Below are 11,051 nucleotides of genomic sequence, written 5' to 3'. Positions count from 1 at the left end.
CGCCTCTGATTCCCCGCCTCTGATTCCCCGCCTCTGATTCCCCGCCTCAGATTCCCCGCCTCTGATTCCCCGCCTCTGATTCCCCGCCTCAGATTTCCTGCCTCAGATTCCCTGCCTCAGATTCCCTTCATCTGATTCCCTTCATCTGATACCCTGCCTCTTATTCCCCGCCTCTGATTCCCCGCCTCTGATTCCCCGCCTCAGATTTCCTGCCTCAGATTCCCTGCCTCAGATTCCCTTCATCTGATTCCCTTCATCTGATTCCCTGCCTCTTATTCCCCGCCTCTGATTCCCCGCCTCTGATTCCCCGCCTCTGATTCCCCGCCTATGATTCCCCGCCTCTGATTCCCCGCCTCAGATTTCCTGCCTCAGATTCCCTGCCTCAGATTCCCTTCATCTGATTCCCTTCATCTGATACCCTGCCTCTGATTCCCCGCCTCTGATTCCCCGCCTCAGATTCCCCGCCTCAGATTCCCTGCCTCAGACTCCCTGCCTCAGATTCGCTTCATCTGATTCCCTTCATCTGATTCCCTGCCTCTTATTCCCCTCCTCTGATTCCCCACCTCTGATTCCCCGCCTCTGATTCCCCGCCTCTGATTCCCCGCCTCTGATTCCCCGCCTCAGATTTCCTGCCTCAGATTCCCTGCCTCAGATTCCCTTCATCTGATTCCCTTCATCTGATTCCCTGCCTCTTATTCCCCGCCTCTGATTCCCCGCCTCTGATTCCCCGCCTCTGATTCCCCGCCTCTGATTCCCCGCCTCAGATTCCCCGCCTCAGATTCCATGCCTCACATTCTCTGCCTCGGATTCCCCTCCTCTGATTCCCCGCCTCTGAATCCCCAGCTCTGATTCCCCGCCTCCGATTCCCCGCCTCGGATTCCCCGCCTCAGATTCCCTGGCTCTGATTTCCTGCCTCAGATTCCCTGCCTCAGATTCCCTGCCTCAGATTCCCTGCCTCAGATTCCCTTCATCTGATTCCCTTCATCTGATTCCCTGCCTCTTATTCCCCGCCTCTGATTCCACGCCTCTGATTCCCCGCCTCTGATTCCCCGCCTCTGATCCCCCGCCTCTGATTCCCTGCCTCAGATTCCCTGCCTCAGATTCCCTGCCTCAGAATCCCCGCCTCTGATTCCCTGCCTCTTATTCCCCGCCTCTGATTCCCCGCCTCTGATTCCCCACCTCAGATTCCCTGCCTCGGATTCCCCGCCTCTGATTCCCCGCCTCTGATTCCCCGCCTCAGATTCCCCGCCTCAGATTCCCCGCCTCTGATTCCCTGCAACTGATTCCCTGCCTCTGATTCCCCGCCTCAGATTCCCCGCCTCTGATTCCCCGCCTATGATTCCATGCAACTGATTGCCCGCCTCTGATTCCCCGCCTCTGATTCCCCACCTCTGTCTCTATGCCTCTCTTTCACCTCCGCTCTTTCCCCTCCACTCTTTACGCGCCTCTCTTTCCCTCCCTCAATTTCAACAACTCTGTTTGATCTGTTCTGTGTACCTCATTTTCAACACACAAGTTCCAACCACTGTGTTTCTCCCATCTCTTTCCCCGCCTCTATTTATCCGCCTATGTTTACCCGCCTCTGTTTACCCGCCTGTTTCACCGCCTCTGATTCCCCACCTCAGATTCCCCGCCTCAGATTCGCTGCCTCTGATTCCCTGCCTCTGATTCCTCGCCTCTCATTCCCCGCCTCTGATTCCGCACCTCAGATTCGCCGGCTCTGATTCCCTGCCTCAGATTCCCTGCCTCAGGTTCCCTGCCTCTGATTCCCCGCCTCTGATTCCCCACCTCTGATTCCCCGCCTCTGATTCCCCGCCTCTGATTCCCCGCCTCTGATTCCCCGCCTCTGATTCCCCGCCTCTTATTCCCTGCCTCAGATTCACCGGCTCTGATTCCCTGCCTCAGATTGCCTGCCTCAGATTCCCTGCCTCTGATTCCCCGCATCTGATTCCCCACCTCAGATTCCCCGCCTCAGATTCCCCGCCTCAGATTCCCCGCCTCTGATTCCCTGCCACTGATTGCCCGCCTCTGATTCCCCGCCTCTGATTCCCTGCCTCAGATTCCCCGGCTCTGATTCCCTGCCTCAGATTCCCTGCCTCAGATTCCCTGCCTCTGATTCCCCGTATCTGATTCCCTTCATCTGATTCCCTGCCTCTTATTCCCCGCCTCTGATTCCCCACCTCAGATTCCCTGACTCGGATTCCCCGCCTCTGATTCCCCGCCTCTGATTCCCCGCCTCAGATACCCCGCCTCAGATTCCCCGCCTCAGATTCCCCGCCTCAGATTCCCTGCCTCTGATTCCCTGCCTCAGATTCCCTGCCTCAGATTCCGTGCCTCATATTCCCGGCCTCTGATTCCCCGCATCTGATTCCCCGCCTCTGATTCCCCGCCTCTGATTCCCCGCCTCTGATTGCCCGCCTCTGATTCCCCGCCTCTGATTCCCCGCCTCTTTTTCCCCGCCTCAGATTCCACGGCTCTGATTCCCTGCCTCAGATTGCCTGCCTCAGAGTTCGTGCCTCTGATTCCCCGCATCTGATTCCCCACCTCAGGTTCCCCACCTCAGATTCCCCGCCTCAGATTCCCCGCCTCTAATTCCCTGCCACTGATTGCCCGCCTCTGATTCCCCGCCTCTGATTCCCCACCTCTGATTCCCCACCTCTGTCTCTACGCCTCTCTTTCACCTCCGCTCTTTCCCCTCCACTCTTTCCACGCCTCTCTTTCCCTCCCTCAATTTCAACAACTCTGTTTGATCTGTTCTGTGTACCTCATTTTCAACACACAAGTTCCAACCACTATGTTTCTCCCATCTCTTTCCCCGCCTCTATTTATCCGCCTATGTTTACCCGCCTCTGTTTACCGCCTGTTTCACCTCCTCTGATTCCTCACCTCAGATTCCCCGCCTCAGATTCCCTACCTCTGATTCCCTGCCTCTGATTCCCCGCCTCTGATTCCCCGCCTCTGATTCCCCACCTCAGATTCGCCGGCTCTGATTCCCTTCATCTGATTCCCTGCCTCATATTCCCTGCCTCTTATTCCCCGCCTCTGATTCCCCGACTCTGATTCCCCGCCTCTGATTCCCCGCCTCTGATTCCCCGCCTCTGATTCCCCGCCTCTGATTCCCCGCCTCTGATTCCCCGCCTCAGATTCCCCACCTCAGATTCCCTGCCTCAGACTCCCTGCCTCAGATTCGCTTCATCTGATTCCCTTCATCTGATTCCCTGCCTCTTATTCCCCACCTCTGATTCCCCACCTCTGATTCCCCGCCTCTGATTCCCCGCCTCTGATTCCCCGCCTCTGATTCCCCGCCTCAGATTTCCTGCCTCAGATTCCCTGCCTCAGATTCCCTTCATCTGATTCCCTTCATTTGATACCCTGCCTCTTATTCCCCGCCTCTGATACCCCGCCTCTGATTCCCCGCCTCTGATTCCCCGCCTCTGATTCCCCGCCTCTGATTCCCCGCCTCAGATTCCCCGCCTCAGATTCCCTGCCTCAGACTCCCTGCCTCAGATTCGCTTCATCTGATTCCCTTCATCTGATTCCCTGCCTCTTATTCCCCACCTCTGATTCCCCACCTCTGATTCCCCGCCTCTGATTCCCCGCCTCTGATTCCCCGCCTCTGATTCCCCGCCTCAGATTTCCTGCCTCAGATTCCCTGCCTCAGATTCCCTTCATCTGATTCCCTTCATCTGATTCCCTGCCTCTTATTCCCCGCCTCTGATTCCCCGCCTCTGATTCCCCGCCTCTGATTCCCCGCCTCTGATTCCCCGCCTCAGATTCCCCGCCTCAGATTCCATGCCTCACATTCTCTGCCTCGGATTCCCCTCCTCTGATTCCCCGCCTCTGAATCCCCAGCTCTGATTCCCCGCCTCCGATTCCCCGCCTCTGATTCCCCGCCTCAGATTCCCTGGCTCTGATTTCCTGACTCAGATTCCCTGCCTCAGATTCCCTGCCTCAGATTCCCTGCCTCAGATTCCCTTCATCTGATTCCCTTCATCTGATTCCCTGCCTCTTATTCCCCGCCTCTGATTCCACGCCTCTGATTCCCCGCCTCTGATTCCCCGCCTCTGATCCCCCGCCTCTGATTCCCTGCCTCAGATTCCCTGCCTCAGATTCCCTGCCTCAGAATCCCCGCCTCTGATTCCCTGCCTCTTATTCCCCGCCTCTGATTCCCCGCCTCTGATTCCCCACCACTGAATCCCCGCCTCTGATTCCCCGTCTCTGATTCCCCGCCTCTTATTCCCTGCCTCTGATTCCCCACCTCAGATTCCCCAGCTCTGATTTCCTGCCTCAGATTCCCTGCCTCAGATTCCCAGCCTCTGATTCCCCGCATCGGATTCCCTTCATCTGATTCCCTGCCTCTTATTCCCCGCCTCTGATTCCCCACCTCAGATTCCCTGCCTCGGATTCCCCGCCTCTGATTCCCCGCCTCTGATTCCCCGCCTCAGATTCCCCGCCTCAGATTCCCCGCCTCAGATTCCCCGCCTCTGATTCCCTGCAACTGATTCCCTGCCTCTGATTCCCCGCCTCAGATTCCCAGCCTCTGATTCCCCGCCTATGATTCCATGCAACTGATTGCCCGCCTCTGATTCCCCGCCTCTGATTCCCCACCTCTGTCTCTATGCCTCTCTTTCACCTCCGCTCTTTGCCTCCACTCTTTACGCGCCTCTCTTTCCCTCCCTCAATTTCAACAACTCTGTTTGATCTGTTCTGTGTACCTCATTTTCAACACACAAGTTCCAACCACTGTGTTTCTCCCATCTCTTTCCCCGCCTCTATTTATCCGCCTATGTTTACCCGCCTCTGTTTACCCGCCTGTTTCACCGCCTCTGATTCCCCACCTCAGATTCCCCGCCTCAGATTCGCTGCCTCTGATTCCCTGCCTCTGATTCCACGCCTCTCATTCCCCGCCTCTGATTCCGCACCTCAGATTCGCCGGCTCTGATTCCCTGCCTCAGATTCCCTGCCTCAGGTTCCCTGCCTCTGATTCCCCGCCTCTGATTCCCCACCTCTGATTCCCCGCCTCTGATTCCCCGCCTCTGATTTCCCGCCTCTGATTCCCCACCTCAGATACCCCGCCTCTGAATCCCCGCCTCTGATTCCCCGACTCTGATTCCCCGCCTCAGATTCCCCGCCTCAGATTCCCTGCCTCAGATTCCCTGCCTCAGATTCCCTTCATCTGATTCCCTTCATCTGATTCCCTGCCTCTTATTCCCCACCTCTGATTCCCCACCTCTGATTCCCCGCCTCTGATTCCCCGCCTCTGATTCCCCGCCTCTGATTCCCCGCTTCAGATTTCCTGCCTCAGATTCCCTGCCTCAGATTCCCTTCATCTGATTCCCTTCATCTGATTCCCTGCCTCTTATTCCCCGCCTCTGATTCCCCGCCTCTGATTCCCCGCCTCTGATTCCCCGCCTCTGACTCCCCGCCTCTGATTCCCCGCCTCAGATTCCCTTCCTCAGATTCCCTGCCTCAGACTCCCTGCCTCAGATTCGCTTCATCTGATTCCCTTCATCTGATTCCCTGCCTCTTATTCCCCACCTCTGATTCCCCACCTCTGATTCCCCGCCTCTGATTCCCCGCCTCTGATTCCCCGCCTCTGATTTCCCGCCTCAGATTTCCTGCCTCAGATTCCCTGCCTCAGATTCCCTTCATCTGATTCCCTTCATCTGATTCCCTGCCTCTTATTCCCCGCCTCTGATTCCCCGCCTCTGATTCCCCGCCTCTGATTCCCCGCCTCTGATTCCCCGCCTCTGATTCCCCGCCTCAGATTCCCCGCCTCAGATTCCATGCCTCAGATTCTCTGCCTCGGATGCCCCTCCTCTGATTCCCCGCTCTGAATCCCCTGCTCTGATTCCCCGCCTCTGATTCCCCGCCTCTGATTCCCCGCCTCAGATTCCCTGGCTCTGATTTCCTGCCTCAGATTCCCTGCCTCAGATTCCCTGCCTCAGATTCCCTGCCTCAGATTCCCTTCATCTGATTCCCTTCATCTGATTCCCTGCCTCTTATTCCCCGCCTCTGATTCCACGCCTCTGATTCCCCGCCTCTGATTCCCCTCCTCTGATCCCCCGCCTCTGATTCCCTGCCTCAGATTCCCTGCCTCAGATTCCCTGCCTCAGAATCCCCGCCTCTGATTCCCTGCCTCTAATTCCCCGCCTCTGATTCCCCGCCTCTGATTCCCCACAACTGAATCCCCGCCTCTGATTCCCCGTCTCTGATTCCCCGCCTCAGATTCCCTGCCTCAGATTCCCTGCCTCAGATTCCCTGCCTCAGATTCCCTGCCTCTTATTCCCCGCCTCTGATTCCCCGACTCTGATTCCCCGCCTCTGATTCCCCGCCCCTGATTCCCCGCCTCAGATTCCCTGCCTCAGATTCACTGCCTCAGATTCCCTGCATCTGATTCCCCGCATCTGATTCCCCGCCTCTGATTCCCCACATGTGGTTCCCCGCCTCTTATTCCCCGCCTCTGATTCCCCACCTCAGATTCCCCGGCTCTGATTCCCTGCCTCAGATTCCCTGCCTCAGATTCCCTGCCTCAGATTCCCTACCTCTGATTCCCCGCATCTGATTCCCTTCATCTGATTCCCTGCCTCTTATTCCCCGCCTCTGATTCCCCACCTCAGATTCCCTGCCTCGGATTACCCGCCTCTGATTCCCCGCCTCTGATTCCCCACCTCAGATTCCCCGCCTCAGATTCCCCGCCTCAGATTCCCCGCCTCAGATTCCCTGCCTCTGATTCCCTGCCTCAGATTCCCTTCATCTGATTCCCTTCATCTGATTCCGGGCCTCTTATTCCCCGCCTCTGATTCCCCGCCTCTGATTCAGCACCTCTGATTCCCCGCCACTGATTCCCCGCCTCTGATTCCCCGCCTCAGATTCCCTGCCTCAGACTCCCTGCCTCAGATTCCCTTCCTCTGATTCCCCGCATCTGATTCCCCGCCTCTGATTCCCCGCCTCTGATTCCCCGCCTCTGATTCCCCGCCTCTGATTCCCCACCTCAGATGCCCCGGCTCTGATTCCCTGCCTCAGATTCCCTTCCTCAGATTCCCTGCCTCAGATTCCCTTCATCTGATTCCCTCATCTGATTCCCTGCCTCTTATTCCCCGCCTCTGATTCCCCGCCTCTGATTCCCCGCCTCTGATTACCTGCCTCTGATTCCCCGCCTCTGATTCCCTTCATCTGATTCCCTTCATCTGATTCCCTGCCTCTTATTCCCCACCTCTGATTCCCCGCTTCTGATTCCCCGCCTCTGATTCCCCGCCTGTGATTCTCCGCCTCTGATTCCCCGCCTCAGATTCGCTGCCTCAGATTCCCTGCCTCAGAATCCCTGCCTCTGATTCCCGGCATCTGATTCTCCGCCTCTGAATCCCCGCCTCTGATTCCCCACCTCTGATTCCCCGCCTCTGATTCCCTGCCTCAGATTCCCTGCCTCAGATTCCGTGCCTCAGATTCCCTGCCTCTGATTCCCCGCCTCTGATTCCCCACCTCAGATTCCCTGACTCGGATTCCCCGCCTCTGATTCCCCGCCTCTGATTCCCCGCCTCAGATACCCCGCCTCAGATTCCCCGCCTCAGATTCCCCGCCTCAGATTCCCTGCCTCTGATTCCCTGCCTCAGATTCCCTGCCTCAGATTCCGTGCCTCATATTCCCGGCCTCTGATTCCCCGCATCTGATTCCCCGCCTCTGATTCCCCGCCTCTGATTCCCCGCCTCTGATTGCCCGCCTCTGATTCCCCGCCTCTGATTCCCCGCCTCTTTTTCCCCGCCTCAGATTCCACGGCTCTGATTCCCTGCCTCAGATTGCCTGCCTCAGAGTTCGTGCCTCTGATTCCCCGCATCTGATTCCCCACCTCAGGTTCCCCACCTCAGATTCCCCGCCTCAGATTCCCCGCCTCTAATTCCCTGCCACTGATTGCCCGCCTCTGATTCCCCGCCTCTGATTCCCCACCTCTGATTCCCCACCTCTGTCTCTACGCCTCTCTTTCACCTCCGCTCTTTCCCCTCCACTCTTTCCACGCCTCTCTTTCCCTCCCTCAATTTCAACAACTCTGTTTGATCTGTTCTGTGTACCTCATTTTCAACACACAAGTTCCAACCACTATGTTTCTCCCATCTCTTTCCCCGCCTCTATTTATCCGCCTATGTTTACCCGCCTCTGTTTACCGCCTGTTTCACCTCCTCTGATTCCTCACCTCAGATTCCCCGCCTCAGATTCCCTACCTCTGATTCCCTGCCTCTGATTCCCCGCCTCTGATTCCCCGCCTCTGATTCCCCACCTCAGATTCGCCGGCTCTGATTCCCTTCATCTGATTCCCTGCCTCATATTCCCTGCCTCTTATTCCCCGCCTCTGATTCCCCGACTCTGATTCCCCGCCTCTGATTCCCCGCCTCTGATTCCCCGCCTCTGATTCCCCGCCTCTGATTCCCCGCCTCTGATTCCCCGCCTCAGATTCCCCACCTCAGATTCCCTGCCTCAGACTCCCTGCCTCAGATTCGCTTCATCTGATTCCCTTCATCTGATTCCCTGCCTCTTATTCCCCACCTCTGATTCCCCACCTCTGATTCCCCGCCTCTGATTCCCCGCCTCTGATTCCCCGCCTCTGATTCCCCGCCTCAGATTTCCTGCCTCAGATTCCCTGCCTCAGATTCCCTTCATCTGATTCCCTTCATCTGATACCCTGCCTCTTATTCCCCGCCTCTGATACCCCGCCTCTGATTCCCCGCCTCTGATTCCCCGCCTCTGATTCCCCGCCTATGATTCCCCGCCTCAGATTCCCCGCCTCAGATTCCCTGCCTCAGACTCCCTGCCTCAGATTCGCTTCATCTGATTCCCTTCATCTGATTCCCTGCCTCTTATTCCCCACCTCTGATTCCCCACCTCTGATTCCCCGCCTCTGATTCCCCGCCTCTGATTCCCCGCCTCTGATTCCCCGCCTCAGATTTCCTGCCTCAGATTCCCTGCCTCAGATTCCCTTCATCTGATTCCCTTCATCTGATTCCCTGCCTCTTATTCCCCGCCTCTGATTCCCCGCCTCTGATTCCCCGCCTCTGATTCCCCGCCTCTGATTCCCCGCCTCAGATTCCCCGCCTCAGATTCCATGCCTCACATTCTCTGCCTCGGATTCCCCTCCTCTGATTCCCCGCCTCTGAATCCCCAGCTCTGATTCCCCGCCTCCGATTCCCCGCCTCTGATTCCCCGCCTCAGATTCCCTGGCTCTGATTTCCTGACTCAGATTCCCTGCCTCAGATTCCCTGCCTCAGATTCCCTGCCTCAGATTCCCTTCATCTGATTCCCTTCATCTGATTCCCTGCCTCTTATTCCCCGCCTCTGATTCCACGCCTCTGATTCCCCGCCTCTGATTCCCCGCCTCTGATCCCCCGCCTCTGATTCCCTGCCTCAGATTCCCTGCCTCAGATTCCCTGCCTCAGAATCCCCGCCTCTGATTCCCTGCCTCTTATTCCCCGCCTCTGATTCCCCGCCTCTGATTCCCCACCACTGAATCCCCGCCTCTGATTCCCCGTCTCTGATTCCCCGCCTCTTATTCCCTGCCTCTGATTCCCCACCTCAGATTCCCCAGCTCTGATTCCCTGCCTCAGATTCCCTGCCTCAGATTCCCAGCCTCTGATTCCCCGCATCGGATTCCCTTCATCTGATTCCCTGCCTCTTATTCCCCGCCTCTGATTCCCCACCTCAGATTCCCTGCCTCGGATTCCCCGCCTCTGATTCCCCGCCTCTGATTCCCCGCCTCAGATTCCCCGCCTCAGATTCCCCGCCTCAGATTCCCCGCCTCTGATTCCCTGCAACTGATTCCCTGCCTCTGATTCCCCGCCTCAGATTCCCAGCCTCTGATTCCCCGCCTATGATTCCATGCAACTGATTGCCCGCCTCTGATTCCCCGCCTCTGATTCCCCACCTCTGTCTCTATGCCTCTCTTTCACCTCCGCTCTTTGCCTCCACTCTTTACGCGCCTCTCTTTCCCTCCCTCAATTTCAACAACTCTGTTTGATCTGTTCTGTGTACCTCATTTTCAACACACAAGTTCCAACCACTGTGTTTCTCCCATCTCTTTCCCCGCCTCTATTTATCCGCCTATGTTTACCCGCCTCTGTTTACCCGCCTGTTTCACCGCCTCTGATTCCCCACCTCAGATTCCCCGCCTCAGATTCGCTGCCTCTGATTCGCTGCCTCTGATTCCACGCCTCTCATTCCCCGCCTCTGATTCCGCACCTCAGATTCGCCGGCTCTGATTCCCTGCCTCAGATTCCCTGCCTCAGGTTCCCTGCCTCTGATTCCCCGCCTCTGATTCCCCACCTCTGATTCCCCGCCTCTGATTCCCCGCCTCTGATTTCCCGCCTCTGATTCCCCACCTCAGATACCCCGCCTCTGAATCCCCGCCTCTGATTCCCCGACTCTGATTCCCCGCCTCAGATTCCCCGCCTCAGATTCCCTGCCTCAGATTCCCTGCCTCAGATTCCCTTCATCTGATTCCCTTCATCTGATTCCCTGCCTCTTATTCCCCACCTCTGATTCCCCACCTCTGATTCCCCGCCTCTGATTCCCCGCCTCTGATTCCCCGCCTCTGATTCCCCGTTTCAGATTTCCTGCCTCAGATTCCCTGCCTCAGATTCCCTTCATCTGATTCCCTTCATCTGATTCCCTGCCTCTTATTCCCCGCCTCTGATTCCCCGCCTCTGATTCCCCGCCTCTGATTCCCCGCCTCTGATTCCCCGCCTCTGATTCCCCGCCTCAGATTCCCTTCCTCAGATTCCCTGCCTCAGACTCCCTGCCTCAGATTCGCTTCATCTGATTCCCTTCATCTGATTCCCTGCCTCTTATTCCCCACCTCTGATTCCCCACCTCTGATTCCCCGCCTCTGATTCCCCGCCTCTGATTCCCCGCCTCTGATTTCCCGCCTCAGATTTCCTGCCTCAGATTCCCTGCCTCAGATTCCCTTCATCTGATTCCCTTCATCTGATTCCCTGCCTCTTATTCCCCGCCTCTGATTCCCCGCCTCTGATTCCCCGCCTCTGATTCCCCGCCTCTGATTCCCCGCC

The sequence above is a fragment of the Narcine bancroftii genome, chromosome 4 (assembly GCF_036971445.1).
Source record: "Narcine bancroftii isolate sNarBan1 chromosome 4, sNarBan1.hap1, whole genome shotgun sequence".
Lineage (NCBI taxonomy): Eukaryota > Metazoa > Chordata > Chondrichthyes > Torpediniformes > Narcinidae > Narcine > Narcine bancroftii.
The sequence above is the reverse complement of the archived record's forward strand: the minus strand, read 5'-3'. Positions refer to the sequence as shown.